Below are 22,563 nucleotides of genomic sequence, written 5' to 3' on the forward strand. Positions count from 1 at the left end.
CGGCCAGATCTCTGAATATCAATCTTCCTAGAAATTGCTTTCTTTACTCTGATGTAGATTTCTTGATGCTGTTGTAGACAGCTCTGAGGAGACCTGGTAGACTTAGGAACAAGAACATACTTTCTTTCACATACAGAGGGACTTAAGAATTCTCAAAAGCTGTGGTTGCAGGCCTGAAAGAGGAAATTGGAGTGAAAGGCTCGGGAAAATAATCCTACCCTTACTGACATGGTAAGATTATTAATGGACTCCCAAAGGTAGGACCTGAGGTAAGGGCAGGAGAGCAGCACTGAACACACATCCCAAATGACCCTCATTGCCCTCGATGTTATCATGTCATAAACTGATAACCCGCAGTACACCAACAAAACCATCGTGATCTCTCTCTCAGTCTGAAAAATACCAACACATACTGCACATATGGGAATATATACAGGTTGGTGTACCACAACCACATGAACAGACCAAGCAACAATGTCACCAGTGGCTCCATACCTAATGCAACAAATGCCTAGACCAAATTAATTTCCAGTCTGCTCTGGACAGATCTGCTGTTACTGCAGCCCTTTGTGCCCCACATTATGCACCACATAAGGCTGTCGTGATTTAGGAATGGCACTCCCTGGTTTAGTGTTCCCACTGAAACTCTTCAAACTATGTTCTACTCACTCAATCCTCCTCCCCCTACTCATATTAAGGCTACTTCCAGACAGGTTTTAGGAATGAATTAGAGTGAGAGAAATCAATGAGCCTCTTTAGAGCAAAGCTCTGCTTCTGTGTGAGCTGCAGGATGGAAACTCTCCAGCTGTTGTTCCTGTGCATGGAAGGCTCCAATCCTATCACTGTCTGTGGCCCTGGTGTGTCTCAATCTGGCAGCAGTCACCTGTGCTGCAGTGTGGTCCTGAATGCTTTTTGGATTGCTGTGTCCTTACCTTAAAATAATCTGTATGTTTGGGCAGGGCTGATACATATGTCAGTGGAATCGCTGCTGTTTCCATCCAAGACTGGATGCACTTTCGGTAGCACTGTTGTTCTCTATGCAGTGTATCATAGTTGAAAAGAAGGAAACATATTAGTTTAAATATCAGTTTTAGTCAATTCACTGTTTGATAATGAACTTTCAGAACAGCTAGTCTGTACAGTCTGTGTTTTAATCAAGATAATGTTGCTTTTAGTATAATGTTAAACACAAGTAAGAGTTTTATAAGTTTCACCTTACTGTTTTTTCCAGAATATTAGCACTAGTTTTGTTAAGAGGTATTACTGATCCCCTATGAATTAAGACACCTTACATTTTAGCTATAATCTATAAGTATATCAGAAGTTTTTATTTTCAAACTTTGTTTTCTTTCATTAAGTGTAAGCCCCATTGTTCAAAGGGAAATCAAGATGGATTGAATGTTACTGTTTCTGAATTTTTGTAGATTAGCTTAGGGGAAATACTTGGAGACTATTTGAAGGTGAATTAACTGGAAGTTCTTCTGAAGGCATATAAAATCTTATCTTATAAGTTGGTTTTAATTCTGTGTGGACTGGCATTTAGCAGCAGCACTTGAAAGAAATATTTTACTTTTACTAAATTGTGACTAACACCATAAGTGGGTGTATGCAGTATAATGCATCACTGATATTTAGTAGTTCCCAAATTACCAATGTCCCTACATTCTTTCTGGCAGAAGCAGTGATTGCGGGTTGTGTGCAGATGTACTGCAGGTTGCAGTCGCAGATGTACTGTGTAAATGAGGAGAAAACTTTTTCTGGTGGGCTGATGAGGCAATTTTGCCTGAGGCTGGTTAAAGAGCTCTTGAAAGAAAGCTAACAGGTTGTGACTGAAAATACAGAATCATTTCCAAGGGCGAGTTCATGTTAAGGGAGGTCAAGCACTGGGTTAGCAGATGAGTTTTAGGTTCAGCCAAGAATCTCCTCTGTGTGTTGACAATTGCAGCACATTGTTATGGTTCTTGCGTTGTAATTGGTCTAAAGACTTAATAATTACTGAATGATATTCTAGGTCTAGTTCATACTGAGAACTGATAAGGAAATGGGGTTTACAAAGATGAATGAAAATGTGTTCTGAATATGGAAGTATAGCAGTCTCTGTTTCTCTAGAGGATAGGAGTTTTTTATGTCTTTGGTGATTTAAAGTACCCTTTAACAATTAATTTAACTTTCTGCTCTCTGAAATTGGGTAAATTCTGTACTACCAACTTCATTATTCATCTCACCTTCAACTGAAATGAAATTGTTATTCAAAAAGTTCAGCTGGCATAAAAAAAAGAAGGAAAGCAAGTAACCAGACTGCTAAATGAATAAACAAAATTGATATTATTTGAGGTTTGCTTCAGCCTACTTAATAGTTTTGTAGACATACCTTTTTTTTTTTTAATTACCAGTTACTATAGATGTTCCTAGTAGCAGTCTGTGTATGTTATCAAGAGATTGTTGTAGAACTGAGGATTTCCTAAGCTGAATGGGATCTACCGTAAACGTAAACACACGAACAGAGGTGGAAAACACACACTTTTCTAGCTAATGTGAAACTTGAGTACAAAGTACAGAGAGGACCCTAGGGCCATTCAAAAAAGGAAATTTCACTTTGTGAAAAAGGCCTGGCAGAAGTTTATTTGTTTTGATTTTTTTTCTTGTTGTTAATATTTTGAAGTATTTAGGTCTAGAAGAATTGAGCATTTTTTTCCTTGAATCCTTTTTCTCCAAAACAAAATTTGCTTCCAGAGGACATCAGCAGCTGCCTTGGTGCCTACAGCAGCTGAGGAAACTGGGCACTGAACATCACACCACTGTCTTAGCAGCTTGTCTGTCTGATTTGTGCTGCCTGAAAGCTGGAGCAGAGTCCTTTCCAGACATGTTTATATTCTACTCATTCAATTGTTTCCATGAAAAATTATGTTCTACAATTTTATTTTTTCCCTCAGACTTTGGCAATCCTTGGTACTGTCACCAAGAGCTACAAGCAAGTTTTAAATTTCTTTAGGTTGTTTTGTATCCATCTGCATTGTTGGTTAATTTCTTTGTCTCTACTTTGTTTTGCTGGGCTTTTAAAAAAGGTTTTAATTTTTGTTGCATAGCTTCATGATGAGTTGCCTGTTTTTTTCCAGAACCTTCTGCCAGACTTGGCTCAAGTTTGAGAGAGCTCTGTGAAAGGAATATTATGAATTGGTTTTCACCAGCAAGATGTTAGGACAAAGCTTTTTAATGTTCCTATCCACTCTTGCAAGAAGCTCAGGAAGAGGCAATCTTTTGGAAACGTTCCTCTAGAACCTTATTATAGTCCTTGGTTAATCATAATTTTATGAAAGAAAGTAGAAGAAAAATATCAACTTTGTAGGGGAGTAGTTGGCTGGTTTTGAGGTCATTATGTGGTAGTAGTAAATCATTACTCACCTCTGGGGAAAGGAAGGGCCATCCTAAACCTCGATTTAAAACAAACAATAATGTCAAGCCTCTTCTGTCCCTGTTCATATTTAAGCAGATTCTGCAACATCTGTGTGGTGAGGAAAGACTGAATATGACTTCAAGAATTTTTTTTCTGCCTACTGATACCTAATTTGTGAGTGTTAGTCTGCTTGGTGAACCATCTTCCTCTTCAACTCATACAGAGACACTAGTGCGCAGAAAAACATTCATCCCCAGAGAGACATTCACAGTCTTTTCATCCTGATCAGCCTTTATCATATATTTAAAACTTTTACAAAAATGCTTCAAGATTCAGACCTGTTTAATCAGGAAGGAAAAGTTTGACTAACATATTTAGAAAATGGGAAATGACAGCTTTATATAGTAAAAACTGTATTGTTGAGCAACAAGTTTTGAAGGCAGTCCCATTTTATCTGTTTCCATGCTATATAACCCTCTGTTTCTTTTCTCCCTGTAGGAGTGGAGTGATTATTTTAGAAGTCATTAGGCTGCTTGCATAAATACAGTTTCCTTATTACAGTTTTTACATATGCTCAAAACCTCAAGATAAGGAAGGCCTTCAATGTAAGTAGATTACCTGAGCACCCTGCACATATTTTCTTCAGGAAATAGTATTGCCTGTTATATACTATTTATTTATTAATTACTTTTTGGGAAAGTATTCTCTTCAGACATTCATCTGTTGGTTGACAGTCACTTTTCTATTTTGTAAGCCTCTGGCATTCTTGCTGTTGAGGAGAGAGATGTGGCTGCTGATTCTTTCTGGACACATAGCTCAAACAATCATGATTTATATCAGGAATATCCTCATTTGTACAAAGAAAAGTAATAGAGCACTGTACTTGTAAAATGACTTTTGATAGCACAGGTTTTATAGCATTTTCTAAGAGCTGTCAAATGTTGCTCTTTAATAATGAGACTCTGCACTATCATGGTGTTTTTGTTGTTTCAGCATTGCTGTCTGAGTTATTTTATGTGGTAATTGGAATGTAATACACTAAGCATCGAGTATTATTTGTAAAGATGAAAATTAAAAAAAAATTAAACATCTATGGGCACATACCAGATAAAATCAATACATTTTTATTTTCTGGCTACATTTTTCTATGCTTCTAATGAAATCCATAAGTATATTTATCAGAAGTATTTTGATAGTTGATAACTGTGCATAAAGGTGCCAGTGTGGTAAAATACAGCATGTTCTACAACTCTGCAACTGATTTTTGTAGCATTTAAAAGACTAAAGAATATGAATAATTTCAGTCAAGCATTCAAAAATTAGTTATAGTGTCTTTAGGTACAAGATCTTGTGTTTGTATTTTTTGCTTGTGGTATCATGCCATACATCATAAAGACACTCTAAGTTATTTGAAATGAGCTGGTAGTACTATGATTGACTTTTTTAATAAATCTTTTCCTTTATCTGTTTTAAAATTGGCAGTAGGGAAACAAATGAGAAAAGGAGGTCAGGAGAAGAGTGATGGACAAGGTTGAAGTAGTTAAATACTGACATGGAGAATACATGACTTTTTTACCTTGTTGCAGAGTTCCCAGAAGGTGCTGAAATTGGAGTGCTTGGACTATGATTTGCACTGGTGACACAGGGTTCACTGTTCCAGAAAAATTCTATCCATAAAACATTAATATCTTGATTCTTCACAGGATATCTCTTACAATAAAATAACATGGTGGAAAAAAAGTTACCATTTGCATATGGAATAATACTCATCAGGAAGTAAATTTGAAAGAATAAATTTGAACAGGCATTTTATTTTGGCCATTCCTTGCTTTGAGAAATTTGTATAACATCAAAGTCTTCATAGATATCTGATAATTTTGACAGGAATATCTAGCAGTACACTTTTACCTGCTTTTTTTTCTAGCTTAATGTCTTCAGCTTACTATTCCTGATGGACTTTTTTTTTAATTTAATGTTATACAATGAGTAATGTAATTTTTTCTATTCTTCTCTGTAGGAAGTTATTAAGTTTTATTGGATATAGAGATAATTTAAGGTCACAGTGGCATGAATTAAAGTAGTTCCTAGTACCAATTTAAAGGCTTATTTCTTTGAAATAGGAGACCTCACAAATTGAGGAAAGTGTATGCATTTCAGTTGTATTGCATTTTATCTGGTAAAGTTACTAAAGAAAATGCTTTGCTTTAAGAGTGCTGCAAGTACATTAAGAGGTGCAGAAAACTCCTAATGGCATCTGTAGAAATCTGTTTGGTTTAGATAATAACTTTCCAGTACCATTATATCAATCCATGATAGTTGGCTATGGTATGATCCCAAAAGATTTGGGCTGTGTTGTCTACTTTATTAAAAGGATGCATATTCTCCACAGTTGGCTGGCTACTGAATACTGTCCAGTTCAACCCTTGATTTCTGTTTTCTCTGGGAAAATATCTGAATTATTATAAATGATGAAGTCTTTCCTGCATTAGTCTCCTGTTCTGTAACTAACATTAAACTTCTAGGATCTGTAGAAAAATAAGTTGGGTTTTTTCCAGTATTTCTGAGTTCTGCATTCTCCTGCATAATTTAGATTATGAATAATAAATTATGGTTGAAATTAATAATTTGACCATTATATGAATTATAGGTATTATGGTCGTAAGTGATAATCTCAAAACTTGCTTCTTGTAGCATAGATATATTTAGTTGTCACACCCATCTTCTAGTCAAACTCATAGCATTTTTGACAGTGCATTATATTATCTTCTTCCCTAATTAATGGGATTTTTTTTTTTATTTTCAAAAATGTTTCAGTTGTCTCCAAAACTGCTACAAAGGACGACTGTGCTGCTGTTTCCCAAGCTGTTCTGGTTTTGGGTTTTTTTTCCCCTCTTCTGTGTTAGACTTCAGTTCTGCATCTTCTAGTGCTAGAAAGAGTGCTTCTTTAGGTAAAATTCATATTTCTGGAGAGAGGTGGAGGAGTGGCACTGTCTGTAATAGAAGGGTTAGAAGGAATGGAGCTCACAGTTGGAAATTGAACAGTTGAGAGCTTCTGGAAACAAGGGGCAAACAAATAATGATGATATCTCATGACAGTCTACTGTACACCTCCTGGCCAGGATGATGATACTGATTAATTATTTTTTGATAAACTAAGGGACACTTCCAAGTCAACTGCCCTTGTCCTTATGGGGTACTTCAACTTGCCAGAAGTTAACTGAGAGTATCACATAGCTGGTACAACCCAGGCCAGAAGATTCCTAAAAAACTTGTAATACAACTTCATGGAACAGATCCTTAGGGAGCTGACTTGGAAAGTTGCCCTCTTTGATCTACTTCTTGACAGCAGATTGGATGCCATGAGAGAAATGGAGATTGGCAGCTGTCTTGGCCACAGGAACCACAAAATGATCGAGTTTAAAGTCACTCTTGACAGAAAGAAAAGTGCCAGCAAAAAAGTGGATGTGAGGAGAGCAGACTTTAGGCTCCGGGAATTAGTAAGTACCCTAGGAGGATGTTTTCGCAGGTGCTGGAGTACATCAGTGCTGGTCACTTTTTAAATATCACTCCAAAGGGCACAGGAGCAGCAATTCCCAAATGTTGACAGTCAAGCAGGAAGGGCAGAAAACCAGCTTGGCTGAACTGGAGTCTTGTGTTGGAAATAAGACAAGAAAGGGAGGTATATACCCAGTGGAAGCAAGGTCAGGCGACATAGGAGCAATACAGAGATGCTGCTTGCCATTCTAGGAAGAAAATCTGTGTGGTCAAAGCTCAACTGGAGCTGAAGCTGCCCAGAATTGTGAGGGACCACAAAAAGAGGTTTTCTCAAGTATATTGTCACTTGGCAGTGTATAAAATAGCATTGACCTGTTACAGGATGAGGATGGTCACCTCACAAACAGGGACATAGGTAAAGCAGAGGTGTTTAATACAGTCTCTGTCTTCATTTTCATCACAAATTATGGAACAAGACAGTCTCTGCTCTGACCTGAAGAATCATGTCCATGAGAATGATCAACTCTTGGTTGGCCCTAGAAATGTGTGGGATATGCTATTCCAGCTGGATCCCTACAAATCTATGGGGCCTGATGCGATTAATCCAAGAGTCCTTAAAAATTTAGCTGATGGCACTGTAAAACCTCTCTTGATGATTTTTGACTGGTCTTGGAAATCCGGAGAGGTCCTTGGTGACTGGAAGCTGGTGAATGCTGTCCTGATTTCCAAGAAGGGCAAGAAGAACTCCAGAAACTACAGGCCTGTCAGTCTCACTTCAGTGCCTGGTAAAGTTATGGAGAAGATTATTTAGGTATTGAAATACACCAGAAAGACAGTGCAGTCTTTCAGTCAGAGCCAGCACATCTTCATGAGAAAAAAGTCTTGCATACCAAACCTGATTTCCTTTTATGACAAAGTAACCCACCTTATGGGTTCCCTTGATCAAGGGAGGCCAGTGGAAGCACTCTTTTTGGATTTCAGAAAAGCTTTCAATAGTGTCTCTCCCAGTATCCTTCTTGAGCACAGAGCTGGATAAACACATCATGGCATGGGTGAGCAACTGACTCTCAGGTCAGGCATGAGGGGTGATAGTGAATGGGGTGACATCAGACAGGTGACCTGTCACCAGTGGGATTCTACAGGGCTCCATTCTTGCCCCTGAGCTCTTCAGCATCTACTTAACAACCTGAATGCAGGACTGGAAGGGACACTAAGCAAGTTCACAAATTATATAAAACTTGGATGAACTGTTGACTCCGTCAAAGGCAGGAAGGCCCTGCAGAGAAACTCAGCAAATTGGAGTAATGGGTAATGACCAACCATATGAAGTCCAACAAGGGAAAGTGCCAGATTCTGCACTGGGGTTGGCCAGCTCTGGATGTATGGTCAAACTGGGGAATGAGATGCTGGAAAGCAGCACCATGAAAAGGGACCTGGGGATCCTGGTCAGTGGCAAGTTGAACATGAGTCAGCAGTGCCCAGGCAGCCAGGAGGGCCAAGTGTGTCCTGGGGGGCATCAGGCACAGCATTGCCAACCAGGCAAGGGAGGGGATTGTCCTGCTCTGCTCTGCACTGGCGCAGCCTCACCTCAAGTGCTGGGGGCAGTTTTGGGTGCCACAATATAAGAAAGATATAAAACTATTAGAGAATGTCCAAAGGAAGGCAACAAAGATGGCAAAGGGCCTTGAGGGGAAGCTGTATGAGGAGCAGCTGAGGTCACTTGATCTGCTCAGCCTGGAGAAAGAGAGTTACGATTTCCTTCTGTGGGGAGGAGGAGGTGCAGGCACTGATCTTTTCTCTCTGGTGACCAGTGACAGGACTTGAGGGAATAGCCTGAACTTATGTCAGGAAAGGATTAGGTTGAATATTAGAAAAAGGGTCTTCATCCAGGGGGTGGTTGGGCACTGGAGCAGGCTCCTCAGGGAAACAGTCACAGCATCAAGCTTGACAGAGTTCAGAAAGCATTTGGACGATGCTTTCGGGTGTATGGTGTGACTTGAGTACGGTGCTGTACAGGGCCTAGACTTGGACTCAATGATCCTTATAGGTCCTTTCCAACTCACCTTTTTCTGCAATTCTCTGCTAATGTAATGTTTGCAGTATCAAACCAGGGTGTATGTCTGTCCTTTTATGTTAAACAGGAAAATTACCAAATGTATAAAAAATGCACGGTACAAAAAAAGAGGGGAGATTGAATACATTGCTATTTTTCATATCTAAGATAAAGGAATATTCAAGTAAGTTACTGTGGAAAAGAAATATGAGCCCTAAATTGGTCTGGTTGCTAATTGAACATATTAGACTAGGAACAGGAATGTTGTATATGACATAAACTGGTCTCATGTTTAGTGACTGATATATTCAATGCTTAAACAGCTGCAGATGAATTACTTATACACTGAAGTGTATGGAGTCTTTGAAACTTGGATATGAAATTAGCACTTTTGAGATCTTGCATATTTTTTTAAAAATTAATGAAGTAATTCAATATCAAAACCAGCAATTTATTACTGAGAAATTTTAAGGGGGCAAGGCAGGAGGAATAAAGATTCATTTATGTTGGTAAAAATATTAATCACATATGAAAACCTTAAAGTGAGAGGAGAGTACATGTTTTGGAGGGGGGTTCTGGTGCTACTAGAAATATTACCAATCTTTTAGTTGGTCTGGAGGACCACAACCTTCCCTGGTGATGTTGCTCAGCCTGTGGAGTCTGTGTTGCTTTGCCAATAAACATTGTTGATACAACATACAGCCATTGCTCTCTGCTTATTTCACTGAGTAACTTCAGAGGGTGGTTTTGAGTACCCCTCTTCCCCAGAGGGCAGCTCAGACATCAGGTGTGTCTCCTTTTGTGTCTTGAATATGTAGAGAGATCCAGGGGCACTTGTGATGTGGCTGAGGGACAGCACTTTCAGAGGCAACAGTCCAGTCAGATGGAGCCTTTCAAACTGCATTAATCTGAAATGCCCATATGTATTATTATGATCCAGTTTCTCCCAATAATCATTCACATCATTGCCATCACTCACAAAGAAATGATCTAGTAATGTTCAGTTATGAAATGAATTTATCAGAATGGTAGAATATTCTTAGTAGAGGAGAATAAAGTAGAAGTAAGAAGAACAAGTGAGATGCATGTGTCAGATGTGCTCATTATGAAATATGAAAGTGGAGAGATCACTGTCATGTAGGATATATTGACAGCTACTTGTCAAGTCATATGTGATGTTAATCCCTTGTCTAAAATAGAACATCCTTGGCATGAAAGATACTCTGCTTTTGACAAGATTAAATGTTAAATGGTGAGAACATAGGGATTTGAGGCTGTGTCAACCCATAGTTGTCCCATGAGCTGGTCATCTCTTTTGCTAAAACACTTTGCGGCTTGAAGCCAGGGACACATCCACTTCCTGCTAGTTGCACATCTTCTCTCATTTTCCAGATAATGCTAAGAGACGGAAAACATTCAAAAACATAATTATACAAAAGCTGTGATTATATTAGGATTATAATTTAGGGAATATTATTTTTCTTTGCCAAATTCTGGCAGAAATGTTGCAGAGCAGCACTGCAAAGCGGAAGTTCATACATTGCTTCATGTATTTAGCTAATATGCCTATGGAGACTAGGCTCCTGTCTCACCTCTTTTATGCCTTCAAAATGCTTAAAAATACTGCACATCTGTTTGCATGTTTTTTCCCAAGAAACTATTCTGGAGAAACTGTCTAAAATATTATATTCAAACTATTTATTAAATACTTTTCATCAAGACTGTTTTATTAGACGATACTCTGGCAAGGATTTCCTGTCAGGGAATCCTTCTGCTGTTTAAAAAAAAAATCTTATTCATATTTAAATACTTCACATTCCTATTTATTGCTGCTCCAATTTTTTCTCCAAATTTATTTTTACTACAAATTACTAAAAATAATCATCACAGCTTGTCCATGATTTTTTTGGAAAAGATCCGAATCCAAGTATACTCCCAAGATGGGTAGTTTTGGTTACGAGGGTGGAAGGCTGGTCCTGAAGCATGTATCCTGCTGCACGTATCCTGATGCTTCACCATTTCAGGTGCTGCACCACTGTGTCATTTTCCTCATTACGGGCAGTTTGGAAACAGGTAAGAGCAAACTGAATGAATATTTTTTTATTGGAAGATATTAATGAAGTGCATGGTTGAGCTGAGGACTCCTGATGCAGTACATTATACTGTTCCTCATACCGTCTTCCACAATAATCTAAAACACTCAGTCACTCTTTCAGAGAATACATTTTACTGCATCACACAGAGCATCTGGCTGACAGGTGCTTTCTGCATCACAGTGTTACACTATTTGCTAGGTCTTCTTCACCTGTTGTGAGAAATAAATGAGAAAAGTTTTGGACACCAATATGGTAAGCTGCATATGAAAAGGTAATGCATGACCTCCCAATGTGATCTTTCTAAACAGACAGATAATTGAACATGATGGCCCAAAGATCAGTTCAAGCCAAAATGAAATTTTTAAACTTTGCTAGGAAGTGTAGCAGATGAAGCCTGTCTCCTTTGCCTCATCTCCATTGCCATCTGGGAGGGGTTGGAATTTCCTGTCTAGCTGAAGCTGCAAATTATTCTGTTCTTTGTATGTATCTGGAGGTTTTAAGTGAAAAAAAAGCTGAGTTCTGGGCTGCCAGTTACGTTTTCAAATGCATCCATCTGACTTTGCTTGTGTTGCTTCCATTTTCTGTGTTCCTCTTTGCTATAATGGAAAACTTTCTTTTTGGCCAATTAGCAAAGTGTAATTCTTATCCTTTGTGGTCCCTTGGTGAGTCTTCCTGAAGCAAGCATTTTGTTTCCAAAAACTTTGTGTAGGTGTGTGGAAATTTCTGTTTTATTCTAGGTATTTCAGAACTGTGACCATCACCATTTAAATGTCTCTTTAAATAGAAGATTTATAGTTCTTTAGATAGAAAAAACACTTTAGTGTTTAATGCTAAAGATACCAGCGTTGAAACAAAATGGATGGATTATTTGAGTTCTAAGCCAGACACTGAAAAAAAGTTGTTCTTTATTGCTGTCCTGTCAGTATTCTTTACCCTCACTGACTTGAACTTGCCTCTCTGTATGATCCAATTTTTATTCTAACTTGTCCAGGTTATGCTGAGTACAGACTGTGCCAAATTGTCAGTTTTATAAGTGAATCCCTAATGGATATGAAACTTTACCTACTCTGCCATGTGAACTTGATGGATTAGCAATATAATTTACAAGGTAGGCTGATTTCTGTAGAAATGATACAGATTTCTATACAGAATAAATGAGCTATGGAGACTTCATGTTTTCAGTACAAGTGTAATTCAATTTGTATTTCTGTAATGGTCACCAGTGAATATAAAAGATTTTTCAGGCAGTCTTCCTTAAATAATGCTCTCTGCCTTTTACAGTCTAGTGAAATCAGATTTTTTCACAATATAAAAACCATATTTTAAAAAAATCTTAAAAAAAAAGTTTATAGCGTACCATTATAAAATTTTTATGTTTAAGTGATGATTGATTAAGTTGTTTAAAGAGAAGAGTCTGGAAGAGTATGGGCCATGAGGTCACAGAAGAAATAAATATTAGAGAAAATTTACTCATTGTAATTTTTCATTAGGACCTCAAATAAAGACAAAAATCTAATGGCCTCTTTTTTCAGTTTATTTTTCAGCTACCTGTATCTTTCCAAAGTCAAAAAGCTTTATGTTCTGCAGTGTTCTTTTAATCAAAAGTCCCAGAGTTGCACTAGGATGAAACAATTAAGAACTCTGTACTTTGAAAGGTTTTTTTTTTCCATTAAATGGAGGTGTAACCTCAGCACAGTTTATTTGAGCTGCAGAGTTAGTCCATGTGAAAATGCAATAGTAACATTACATTCTAAATTTAGCAATGGTGTTATTTTAACTTTTGCATCATGAATATTCTAGTTGCTCATTCATGCTCTTGACAGATTCAATCTCCCACAATGGTTTTTAATCTCACTGATTAATTTATGTAAAATAATTTATTGTGCCTAATACAAATTTTAGTATTAGTACCCAGATTAAATGCTAAAGAACATATGTTGCCAGTATCAACAGCCATGCATTAAGTTCAGTGATCTGATCTTTTTTTTTTAATTGGACTTCCTGCAATACTTTGAATTCAGAGGTATTGAATAAAATTCTCACATGAGGAACTTATATTTATAGTGGCAGCTAATTAAGTAAGATATATGAAAAGCTAAGCCTTGATGCTTCAGTGAGTAATTACCTCCTCTTCATACTTTGATTATTTTAAATTTGGCTTGTAAAATGTGTAGTTTGTGGATTTAAACAGAAGTGCAATCCAATCAGGATGAAGAGATGGATTAATTATTATATAATTATTATTATATAAGCAGCGGGAGGATATTTCAAAATTGCCAGTCCTTGTTCTTGTAGGAGATTTAACCTGCCAGGTATCTGCTGGAAACTCAACACAGAAGCAGTCTAGATAGAGCTTCTTGTCACAGATGGTGAGCGAGCCTGCCTGGGGTGGGACTCTGCTAGACCTGCTGTTTGCAAAGAGCTGGTGGGAGATGTAGTGGTCAGAGGCCATCTGGGGCACAGTGACCATGAAATGATAGAGTTCTTAATATTTGGTGAAACAAAACTTCCGTTCTGGACTTCTGAAGGGCAGACTTCAGTCTTTTCAAAAGAATGATTCAGAGAGTACCTTGGGAAACAGCCCTTAAGAACAAAGGGGTCCCGGAAGACTGGACATACTTCAAGAAAGAAATCTTGAAGGCATAGGAGCAGAGTATCCCTGTGTGCTGAAAGATGAGCTGACAGGGAAGATGATTGCCCCAATAAGCTTTTGAAAGAATTAAGGGAGAAAAGGAGGGTGTATCACCTTTGGAAAGAGGGGCAGGCAACTCAGGGATTGTTTAAGGATGTTGCTTGGTCATGTAGGAAGAAAATTAGAGAGACAAAAGCACAATTAGAACTAATTTTGTTACTTCTGTGAAAGATAATAAAAATGTTTTTCTAAATAAGTAGCAAATGGAGGGGCAAGGACAATCTCCATTCTTTACTGGGCATGCAGTGGAATATATGGACAGTGACTCCACCACCTTCCTAGGCAGCTCATACCAAGAAGTATCCCAGATTGTCAACAGCATGGACTACTCCCTGCTCTTACTTTTTCCTGTGGGTACAAATGATGCTGCAAGCCAAAAAATAAATAGGATAAAGGAAGACTATAAAGCCCTGGTGAGGCAGGTGAAAAATATTGGTCCCAAAGTCATGTTATCTATCCTACTGTTTAAAGAAATAGGGACAGCCAGAAGCAGATAAATAAAGCAGATCATTGTCTTGTTTTGTGGCTGGTGCCATCTAGGTTTTGGCTTTTATGACAGGGTTGTGTTTTCATGATTGTGGCTGTTAGGGAAGTGTAGGATCTACCTGTCTAAAAAGGGCAAGGGAATCTTTGGCAGCAGGTTGACCAGTTTGGTGAGATGGGCTTTAAACTAAAGGTCTTGGGAGGTGGGATCCAAAGCTGTACTGCTCATGCCCTTGCTTCCTCCTGGAGAATAGGTCATGCAAACAACAGATGAGAGACAGATCTTGACTGCCTCTCAAGATGAGGATCATAGGGCTAAACACATCAAGGATATTTATGGTTATGGTGAATCCTCTCATATACCTTCTAGAGAACCTGGCTGCATGGTTACCTCTCTGAATTGCCTGTATACAAATGCACGCAGCATGGGCAAGAACTAGAAATACATGTCTGGTCAGAAGGCAGTCTCACTGCAGTTACTGGGACATGGTTAGATAGCTCACGTGACTGAAATGTTGTCATAGACAGCCATGTACTTTTAAAAAGGACTGGTGAGACAGGTGAAGTGGTGGATTTGCTTGTTAAGTGAGAGAGCAACTAGAATACATTGAGACAAATGAATGATCTGAGAGTTTATGGTAAGAATTAAGGGGCACGCTAATATGGGTGACATTGTTGTGGATGTTTGCTGTAGGCCGCCTGATCAGGACGAAGGAGTTGACTGGCTTTCTGTGAGCAGCTGGCAATAACCTCATGGTCACAGGCCCTGTTTCTCCTGGGGAACTTCAACCCACCCTGATATTTGCTGCAGGGACAACATGGCTTGGAACACACAGTCCTGGAAGTTACTGCAGTTATTGAAGTAACTTTTTGGTGCCAATGGTGGAGGACCCAAAGAGGAAAGGGGTATTGTGGGACCTTGTACTAACAAACCAGGAGGAACTGGTTGATGATGTAAAGATTGGGAGCAGCTTTGTCTATAAGTGACCATGAGATGGTGGAACTTAGGATCCTGCGTGAAGGAAACAAAGCAGTACTAAGACTAGGACTCTCCAGAGAGGCCAACTTTGGCTTCTTCAAAGACCTACTTAGAGGATTCCCATGGAATAGAGCTTTGGGACAGAAGGGGGTCCAAAAGAGCTGCATGGATCAGCATGGATCAGGAAGCTTCTAGGAAGCAAATGCAAGAAAGAAATTTATGGTATGTAGAAAAGAGAATAGACCATGTGGGAGGATATAGGAACATTGTCAGAGTATGCAGGGACATAAGGAAGAAGGCCAAGACTCACCTGGAATTGAGTCTGCCTTGGCAGAGGGGTTGTACTACATGATCTCCAGAGGTCTCTTCCAACCCTAACAATTCTGTCATCCTGTGAAAACATCCCAAAAACCACATTCACCCGGAAACTGGTATTTTCACAGTATACAGGTGGTGTTAAAGATCATTTGCATTCTAAACAATGATTTTGTGAATGTAATTGTGAAAGGTAGGAACTTGAACACTGCAGATGATTGATCCAAAACACTTGAATAAAATACTCAAATAATTTGTAATTGGAGAGTATTTCTCAGAGTTTGTGCAGGCATGTCTGTGGCTTACAAGAACAGTACTATTTTAGAATATTACAAACAAGTTCTGCAGGTTTGGAGGTATCCCCTCTCAGCATTATTCATTATACATCCAGTACTTGGCAGCAAATCAAAATGCTATGAAGTTCTATTTTTCTTCCAAGAGAAGCACAGCAGGTTGAAATCAGCATGTCAGCTACTTACTGAATTACATTACTACCATTTTGTAATTTACAGCCTACTTTTTATTTAGATAGAGGCCTTCAGCACCAAAGCAGTGACTGAGGTTTTTGGTTTGACAAGGGAAAATACTCTCCTTTCCTCTCTTCAGAATTAGATTGGAGATGCACATGGAGTTGGGAGGGAAATAGGTGGGGCAACTGACCCCAGCTGACACAAAGGATATTCCAGACCATATGACTTCATGCTCGGTATATAAAGTTAGAGGAAGAAGAAGGAGGTGGAGGACATTTAGAGTGATGGTTACCAAGTCACTGTGTAAGCATGATGGAGTCCTGCTTTTCTGGACATGGGGAACAACAGCCAGTCCTTTGTAAGTGATGAATGGATTCCTTGTTTTGCTTTGCCTGTGTGTTGTTGCTGCTTTATCTGTTAAAAGGCAGAATTAATGTTCTTGCAGGACTTCTAGTATGGCCTCTTATTGGCATGGTTTTCAGTGGGCCTTTTTGGACTTGACATGTAGTCAGTTTTCCATGAAGAATAGCTGAGTAATAGGAAGTGTGGGATATATTAGGTCATATGAGTATGTGTTTTGACATTATTTCTTAAACTGGGAATATACTTAAGCTCTAAATAATATTGGAGCACTGTAGGTGTTTTGCCCAATAGCTCAAGGCCTAGTCTTTGCGGGAGCATCTCAGATCAGGACATTGAGTCTGAAGTTGTCCTGAGATGAGTGGAGGAAGTATACAGTGGATGCAGTGAGTGGGTAAAGCAAAGCAGCAATTGTGAAATCTGGTGATCCTTCCTCACGATTTTTCATAGAGATTTTATAACTTCATTAAATGCAGTGTGGGTAGAAAGAGAATCATAGTTGATTTAACCGGTCCCTCATGAGAAGATTTTCTCCTGTTAAAAAGTTTGAAGAGTATTCTCAGCATCGGGTGCATATGAGTTAGCATTTTCTATCCAGTATGAGAAACCCACCTAATTTTTTTTCTCAGAGATTTTAATTATCATGTCTTATATAGGTATATATAGCAAAATTATGAAGAAAAATAATGGAATTTATGGAAAATCATTGGAAACAGAGATTTTTTTTGTTTGTTTTCTGCAGCTTCTTTAATGTAAGACACTGCTTGGTTATTTACTACCCTGTCTACTCTGAAATAATGGACAGATTTAAAAACAAGTTCTGTTTAAGTTACCTTTTTTTCTTTATTTAAATGGCTTGCAAACTTTTATACAGAAGAAAAAATATTTAAAGCAATTATTAAAATAAATACCATTGCCTTATAATTTCTTTCTTCTTTTTATCTGCTGTAGAGTTCAAGAATAACCTGCAAAATAATGCAATTTTTTCACTTTCATTCAATGAACTTCTCTAAAACTCAAGAAAGTGTTTCTGTCAATAGGAGCAATGCAGGAGAAGAATATTAAATAATGAAGCAGTTGCAGAAAAGTGTTAACACTGTTACTCATCTTCAATCTTAGTTGCAGTTAGAAGACTTTTGGCCAAGTTCTGAGAAAATTAATGATTTTCTGATCTATGCACAGTGAAGATGAGAATCCAGTAGGTTATAGAGGCTTAGAAGGTGTTATTATAGAGCTGAGAGTTTACAGATGTGAATGATTTAACATGAGCAACTAGTGAGAAGCCACTGAATTAATGTTGACAGGGAAACAGAACAAGGCACAGAAATACAGTCTCCAATTGTGTGGAGTTCTATAATTTGATGATAAAAATGGAACATGCTGGGGTGTAGCTTCCTGATGTTTGTTCTTCTCTTAGGCAAGATGTAATGGAAGAAATGAACCAATCTAATGCAGTGATAGAGCTGTTGATTTGTTGGGCACCAAAGTCAATAATTGTGCGGTTACTACTTAATGAGTATAATATCAGGTAAGTATGTGTATATGTATATATGCACTGAAAAATTTCTGTGCAAAAGGTAAGTTTACACATCAGTTTTTCAAGACTACTGTAATATTTTTTTTACAGGTTTATGATTTTATTTGCAAGTTCTTGTTCTAGTAAAGTAATCTCCAAAACCTTGATGTGAGCTTACATACTTTTGACATTCACATTTTTCATTCTTAACTGTACCTACAGATGAAGACAAGACCCCTGAATAGTAACTTAAAAAGTTAAACAGCCATTCTGCACCCCTTTTAAAAAAAGCCACAGTGTATTTCAGTATTGTTTGACTGACAAAAATGTGGATGATTTAAGCTACATGGCAATAGCATTTCAGTGATTCACATCACTTTTTATAGATACAATTTTAAATTAGGCATGAGATTTCTGAGGCCCATTAGAAGGCAGTCCTCCTCTGATGGATCTTATTTCTTTATTTTTAATTTCAGATGTTTGTTTTCGGAGAAGTTATTCTCCATTTCCTAATACATAGGGAAAGAAAGGTTAGACTTCTAAAGGAGGGAATAGAAATAAGTATTAAGAATGTGAAAGGTAAAAATGCTTTCAATATTTTCCAAATTCTGTAGCATATTTTATGGTTAGTATGGAAACTATCATAAAAGTTTTTGACATATTTTCTTGCCAGACATCTGAGATTCTTTTTGCATAGTACTCTAAAATATGTCATCTCAGTGATAGCTTTACGACTTTTATTTCCTGAGAGGAGGTGACTGCCATGTAATAAATTAAGATTTCATTAATGCCTAATAGCAATGGGGGATGTTCACTTCTAACTCCTGAGATGACTGCTGTTTCTTAGCACTCCATTCTGCAGAATGAAACCTAGGCTATGGTCTATCATTCAATTCAAAATTTAGTCAAGTAGACTAATTTTCTCCACACGTAGACTTAGACATCTGGTAATGTAACTTTTTGTGGAGCTTGGCATTTGTTAAAAGGAGATACAAAATATTTGCACTGGACTAAGATTCCCCAAAACCTTAATATTCTAGGAAGCCAGTTGATGTTTATTCATATATTAGTTGCTTTCATCCATACAAAATAAAATTGTGGAGTAATTCAGTGTACTTAATTTGTCCACTATGTGTATTTTCCAGCTGTAAATGTTATGCTTTTGTTACTGTAAATCTAAGGGACAGTGATCATCCAAATGGACTTTCTCCCTTTTTTAGAAATGTTGGAGTTTTTTTAAAATCCAAATGAAATTACTACACAGGGGTATTGTGACACATACTAATATCAAGGCATAAAGCTGGCATGGTTTAGAATGTACATAATAATAGGAAGCAGGAAAAATATATCAGCTTTTCTGGAAATGTGTTACACTACATGGAACTGTGTGAGTGCACATAAGTATGCATTTATTTGAAATAAGAAATTTTAACAATGTATTACTGTTAAAATGAAAGTGCCAAAATAGTAGTAGTATAAGTAATCCTTGCAAAGAACTACTCTATGCTTTTGTTTTTCCCTGCATGATGCTGTTTCTATATTTATATTTGAAGATGAAGTTGAAATTCAATCCTTGGCTGATAGATCTCATAGACTCCAGCCTACTTTTTTTAAGTGAGTCTTCATGTTGTGAGTTACAAGATCAAACTAAACTGTTACCCGTTAACAGCTCCTATTGCTCATTAATTGTGTTCCAGATGAAAGAAAAGAAAACAAAAGCAGTTTGTAGAGTAGCATTTGGGAAACCAATGGGTGTCTTGCCTGTTAGCACTGCAATCGAAGACTCCTGTTTCTTGTAACAGTTCCCTGTGAATTTTCTGGATTTTGGCTGTACCTCTCCTGCCATTCCTCTCCTGTACTATAAGTAGCCTTAGTAGAGAAAATTCAGATTTGTTCTGTGAGGCTTGTTCACCTTTGAGAACTATTTTGGTCAGGACATGATGCAAACCTATTTATTGGTTGACTATCACTGGAAACGGATGCATCTCTTAAACTGCACTTCTGAAGCATATTATATATACAGTCTCTCTCTGCTTAGTCACTTAGGCTATAAAAGTCTTATCACTTTACTGAAAAGTACAGAAAGCAATGAATAAACTATTGCAATGTGTATTAAAATTTTTTATGCATAGTGCAAAATTTTGGTTTGCTACTATGAAAAAGCACTAATTTCTGTACGTCCAGAAAATGTTCAGAGTAAAAAAAAAAAAACAACCAAACAAAACTAAACAAAAACAAAGAAACCCCACCAAACAAACCCAAAAAGTAGTACAAACTTTTGTAGAATGGTATTCCATTCTACATTTATACTGTAATTTTCTAAGTTCTGTCAAGTATGCATAGGCATTTTGCAAATACAAAAAAAAATAGGAGCTTTTTTGCCAAGCTGAGTCATAATAGATGCAATGAGTTACGTTTTTTTCTTCTTTAGCCCAGTTTTATGCTATAAATGTAAGCTTTGTGAGTGACAGCCTGAAAGGCTTGAGGTGGAGCAGCAGTTAGTGAAAGGATGTTGAAAGCGGAACAGAAGCAAATGGAGACCTATGCCAAACTGTCCACTTCATTTTACTAATGAAATGCTGGAATGAGTCATTAAGGTTGCTTATTGTTGTTGTCATCTGTCCATCAAAACATTTTTATCTCTTTCCTTCCTGTCACCACAACTTTGAAATAAACTCAGCTTTCCCTTCTAAGAAAATTCCAATGTTATTTGGAATATAGACAAAATCTCTCCTCCTTGATTTTTCTTTTTAGTCTCACTAATGGCTGTATCTAGATGTCTAGAATTGTGTATTCTTTGGAAAGCATTTAGACAACTGTTGCGTCTGTTTTACAAGGTGCTGCTTGTATTGGCTGCGAGGTGCATATATTGGTTTTGACTGCCAGGATTGTTACCATGTGCTTTTCCTTGTGTATTTCAACAGCTATTGGTCATACTAAGAGAGGTGATTTTTGCATGAGTGGCCAGTATAAGCTTTAGGTAAAACAAGATTTTAAGTTTCACTTGAACTTTTCTCATGTTTTTTCTTCATGCATTGGGAATAACTCTCCAAAGAAATTACTTTTTGTGTGAATAAAAAGAGGGAGGAGGAAATAATTTTAATTTTTAAGTAATAAAAAAACCTAGGAAATCAAATGTGCCCCTTTTATGCCTTTTGGAGTTGAGAAATGGTAGTACTGCTATGGGTTTGGTCAAATTAACATTAGTGGAGCATTAGTAATTGACTGTTACTGTGAGTTGGTATAGCTTATATGAAATAGTGGTAGTTCCAGTATATGTTTTGTTTAAGATTTATTTACCAAAAGAATAAAATAAAATCATAATTTAAGAAGCACATTCCAAATTTTATTTATTTATTTTTAATATAAAATATATCCCCAGCATGTATTAGTGAATTTGGCTAAAGAAGTCACAATTCTTTGAAGTGTTTCTGGCACCTGATGGTTTCTAGTTCTGTGTTCTTTGAGGAAAAAAACCCGCTATTGTCTCACATTTCTTAGCAGTGTCAGTTTTCATGTGGGGGCAAATTATTTCTGTGACAAAGCTAAATGCATTTAGGATGTAACTGATTTAGTCACATTCTTGAATTCACATTCTTGGTCCTGCTGCATTATTCTGTGAAGACCTATTGCATGAATACAGGTGCATTTATGTACTGAAAAGCACTGTAAGAACACTTTTAGGAAGGGCGTGAAGTGATAGAACAAGGGATTTTAAGTGACAAAGGGTACATTTAGATTAGATACTAGGAACAAGTTCTTGACTGTGAGGGTGGTAAGGCACTGGAACAGGCTGCCCAGAGAAGCTATGGTTGCTCCATCCCTCTGAGTAACTGGGTGTAGTGAGAGTGTTCCTGTCTTTTTATATAGAAGAACTATATCTGTCTATTTCTGTCTATTTGTCTGTCTATCTGTATCTTCCCTATAATATCATTCTCCCTCTTAATTTCTTGTGCTAGTTTAAATCAAAACAATCTCATTTTATACAAAACAGGCTTAAGGTTGTGGGGGAAATAGTGCAAGCGAGAAGGCATGATGCTGTTACTCAAGGACAGAGTGGTATGCCTTTCAGAAGGTAGCCCTGACTTCCAATCTCCTCTCCCAAAACAGAAATTTAAAGTAAGCTGGAGGAGACAGCTAAAAACAGAGAGAAGGGACCAGACCATGGGCAACTGCTTTCCCTCCCCTGCACAGCTGCTGCAAAAGGAGCTGCCACTGGTTCTCAGGGCAGGGGCTGGAGTTCTCAGAGCTGTGGGACTGGAGTCCCTTGTGCAGACACTATGGATGAGCCAAGGTGTCTCTCTTTGCTGGTGATGGTGTTACGAAAGGCAGTTCCTGTCATTGCAGCCACATGCTGCACTTTTCAAATGATTCTGTGAAAGCCAAAGGCTCAGTGAGTTCTGACACTGTCAGGTGTATTGGATAGGGGTGTAGCTGGGTTTGGGTTGCAGAGGCAGGACACAGTCTTCAGAGCAAGTGAGAAGGTCTGTGCTTTTATCTTTACTTCAGAAGAACAGCAGTAGTAGAAACTGAGAGGAGTTACCCTCCAGGGTAGATGGCAGATCTGGAGGATTTGGAGGGCCCCTCATCAGGTTGCAATGCACTTTAATGTGCAAGGTCTAAATTCAGTTTTCATGCCAGAGGAAATTCCTATGTGTTGTAGGTAACTTAAGTCTTATTTTGTCTAGTAATAACTGCTAATTGTAGCAA

General features: G+C 37.8%; 1 protein-coding gene across 9 annotated transcripts in view; it reads left to right on the plus strand.

Moving 5' to 3' along the window:
• Positions 1-22,563, plus strand: part of MCTP1 (multiple C2 and transmembrane domain containing 1) — a 215,661-nt gene that overhangs the window by 21,336 nt on the left and 171,762 nt on the right. The window contains exon 1 of one of the 9 annotated variants that reach the window (XM_038125808.1): positions 17,252-17,865. The exons of the other annotated variants lie outside the window; for them this stretch is intronic. The gene's annotated coding sequence lies outside the window, so the exon portion shown is untranslated. Of the gene's footprint in view, positions 1-17,251; positions 17,866-22,563 lie in introns of those variants that run through there. 9 annotated transcript variants of the gene reach the window in all.

The sequence above is a fragment of the Motacilla alba genome, chromosome Z (assembly GCF_015832195.1).
Source record: "Motacilla alba alba isolate MOTALB_02 chromosome Z, Motacilla_alba_V1.0_pri, whole genome shotgun sequence".
NCBI lineage: Eukaryota > Metazoa > Chordata > Aves > Passeriformes > Motacillidae > Motacilla > Motacilla alba.